Source organism: Eucalyptus grandis, chromosome 6, assembly GCF_016545825.1.
Source record: "Eucalyptus grandis isolate ANBG69807.140 chromosome 6, ASM1654582v1, whole genome shotgun sequence".
Classification (NCBI taxonomy): Eukaryota; Viridiplantae; Streptophyta; class Magnoliopsida; order Myrtales; family Myrtaceae; genus Eucalyptus; species Eucalyptus grandis.
The window spans coordinates 24,172,717-24,176,628 of record NC_052617.1 but is presented as its reverse complement, the minus strand read 5'-3'; positions in this window follow the sequence as shown (position 1 = coordinate 24,176,628).

Here is a 3,912-nt window from a genome sequence, read left to right as displayed (position 1 = left end):
CTATGTCTTTACCCGATTCTGTGGTATAACGAGTGTATAATCTAGAACAATCAATCTGAGTTTCTATTTTATGACTAAGACTCTTAACTTTGATAACATTTCTTTTTTTCTTTTTTTTTTTTTTTTTCTTTTTTTGGTGTCTAAAGATAATTTATGATTAGTGAATTATAACAGCAATAACTGTTATTAAATGTGATAATTCATTGAAATCGTATAATTAATAATAAAAGTAGAACCTGGGTAGGCCTTGGAACCCACTCTGGAGCCCATAACAAGGTAGTTCTAGGTTTCAAGGTATGTATGGTAGATTCTAGATTCCAAAAAATGAAAAATCTGTTTTAATGGATAGGTTCAAGGTTCCAAGTTAACCTACAAGGAACTTGGGATTGCTAATCCCTAGTACTGAGAGACTTTTACTCTATGTATGGAGGTATAGATTTGCTGGGGAATGAAATAATATGGAATGGAAACAAAAGGCGAGTGACATTTCTAACGTACAGCTCTTTTGCTTTGAAAATTAAATTGCTGCAAAAAGTCCTGAATCTTTGTCTCGTCTCAAGAATGCTTTGACAAACGACGTTACCAAATTTGAAACGAAACTCTTATGAGCTCGCTATCATCAATGGCATTTCATTCAGTCTTGGAACACGCTAGTTTTCTTGCACATGTATCGTACAAATCTTAAAACCTCGGGTGTTCTTTCCTATGGCTCTGTGATCATGGGGATCCTAAGGGAGAAAGGCATTGAAATTCCTGAGGAACTGAAAGGGGATAATGGATTGCCGAGATTGGAGGGATTCGATATACTGAATAGGATGTGCAGATCAAGCCAATTGTTAATAGATGGATGAAGAAAAGGAAGATTCTTTCTGTTGACGAGGAAGTAGACGATAAGGTGAAGAAGTTGTTGAAGGAGAAGTTTGGAGGAAAGAAGGAATAGGGTCTGCAAAGGAAGGTGAAGGAGGTGGAGGGGCGCAAGAAGCGGACGTCTCTGTATGTACAGGAAACGCATTCTACATCTTAAAAGAAAAGAAAGACTGGCTTGAAGGAAATAAGAAGGGGAAACTCTTATTGCATCAAGTTTTGGACTGAATTAATGAAGATGAGAGAGAGTCTGCAACAACTGAAACTGGTTCGAGCAAAATTTCTCTCTATTCGATGCATATCTCTATCTCAGAAATAAAAGCTCTGATTTGATGATCTACCCTCACATGTATGCAGAAGTTCGTTTACAAGGTAAAATGCATAATGCTCTGATGTCTCGAAGTCATGGTTAGTAAGCGGAATCAACTCCGCTCACTTCATGGGAAGTCATGACCCCGTGAACCTGTGCAAGACAACATCACTCATACCAAACATGTTTGCCATGATATGCAAAGGAAAAAAAATAAAATAAAACCTATGCTCTGATATCTTCTCTGCTCTGATTCTTGAAGAGGAACTTATGTTTTTGAAGAGTACATGCTAGCAATCTATATTGTTTGCTCTGTTACTTATTAAGGAGAGTAGAGCTAACAACTACAAACATTTTGTTGCCATGATATTCGAAGAGGAAATTAAGTTTGCAAAGAGAGAGCATGAGCTAGCAAGATATATCTCTTATTGCTCAGATACTTACGGAGGAAACAGTGCTTACAATGGAAGAGCATATGCATTTAGAAGAAGAGCGTCTATAAAGCTTACCTAACTTTCATTAATAGAAGAAAACTTGCGCAGAAACTTTGCACTTACAAAGATTCATGTTCCATACTCTGACGATTATAGCTCTTGTATTTGTAATTCTTGAACAGAAAACGCTTCTATTATGCTTTGATGCTTAAATAGAAAAAAGAATTAACATGTTCTCATGCTTAAATAATAGAAGTTGATTCTACAAATGATAAATCATCTATATTTTTTCTATTTTTCCAGAAGTGATATTATTGCAAACCTGCTTAACTTGGGAAAATATGATCTTAAATTTATTCCTTTCATTTGACACACAAGGAATATGTCATACATTACAAGTGCTTTGATCTGAATTTTATATATAACTTTGGCTGAATGGAAAAATCTTTTACTTTATACACAACAAATAATTCTTCATTCGTCTGAACATATTTATATAATTAAAAGGTATAGAAAGTTTTTATATCCTAAAAGGGAAGCTTTTTAATAAACTTCCTATATTTTCTAAAGTAAAAAAAAAAAAATTCTAAAACAGCTCATGGATAAAATTGAACATATACCAAAAGTATAGAGATCACATTAAATAAATAAAAAGTTCAATCACATTAAACAAATTCTATGTTGCTATGTTGTCTCTAGATCATTAGTTTCATGACGTGTATACTTTCGACAAAAACAAAAGCAGCCTAAATGAAACCTATTTGCACTGGGCTTCGGTGCACCTCATTAGATTGGCAATCCCAATTTCTTATGGGTTTTATAAGCCATATTGGACCTTCCCACCAAATATAGGGCCCATCTAAGAGAAATTTAAAGTATCATTGGGCCTCCCTCTACCAGTTAGATATAAGAATCATTTTCCAGAAGAGTCTTTTAAATTGTATGGTAAGGCCCTTTGGCTTTCTAAATTCATTGTACTTAGCCTCTTTGCATCACCTCAGATGCGAGTCTCATTGTCCTAGAACTTTCGAAATGGCATTTAGGCTGCTCATGGAGAAGCCCAGTTTCGGATTTGCATCGGGCCTTGATAATATCACATTAGGCTTTCTTAGAGGCCCATTTCCGGAATCTTTTTTAAAGTTGTTTTTTGCATAACACTTTTATTGACCTTACAAAGCTTGAGGCCTAGAATTCATCCACTTGGGGGCAGTTGGATAGCAAAAAGGGATAATAATACAAATAGTCCCCTAAAATTTTTATATATATTTAATGTAGTCCCTAACTATATGAAAATATTAAATATCGTCCTTCCATTAAGGACAACATGGAATTTTCGCATAGTTTAAGAATTAAATTGAATTTTTATAAAAAGTTCATGCACTACATTATATAAATTAAAAGTTGATGAACCACACTAAACAAATTAAAATTTTATGGACCAAATTACGCGCAAAGCCCAAGTTCAATGACCATTTATGTCATTTTCCTGATAGTTAAAAAACTTAGCTTATTTTTCAAACCTTCCATGATGATTTCCCAAATATGAAAACCTTAGCAAGAGAGATGGATTGAAGTTTAAGCCCTTGATGTATTCTAAAAGAGCAACATATTCATGAAAGCAATGTAACTAGGACTCTAGGGCACATGGATTTCTATTTCTTATATTTCATTGTAACAAAATCTTGACCCAGGGCGTATAACAAGACTATGTTTAATGGTTGCTCAACATGGCTCGGCTTGTTTTTTTTTCCACTTTTATTTACTATCTCATTGTTTTGATTACATACATTTTTTGTATTTCGTAACTTTTCGAGTGTATGATTTACCACCATAAATGCTTGAACTTTCAGGCGCATGAGAGGAAATAAAATCGACCAAGACTGTTTGAAAACTTTCCTTTGAAGAATAGAGGTACCGACCAATGGGCTTTAACCAAATACCTGTACCAAATTCTCTGATTTGTAAAGGTAAAGCGACTCTCACGTCATGCCTTGACTTCTAACTAGTCTACAATGAGTTATTCACAACTGCCTATTTTATTTTTATTTGATCAGTAATAAATGGGAAATCAAATTGTAATCAATACGACTTGAGAGAACTCGTGCGAAACACAATTGCTGCCTTGCAAGAGAGTTATTTGCACCCGTGTAAAAATTCACCTACTCCTTTTTTGTTTGCCTCGAAAGGATTGCGACAAATAGACATTTAATTGGTATTATAATGGTTGTTGCTGCTCTAGATTAAAAATTTATTTCAAAAATATAAAAATGAAATTACGCTGCCAAACGAATTTCTCGTCTAGAA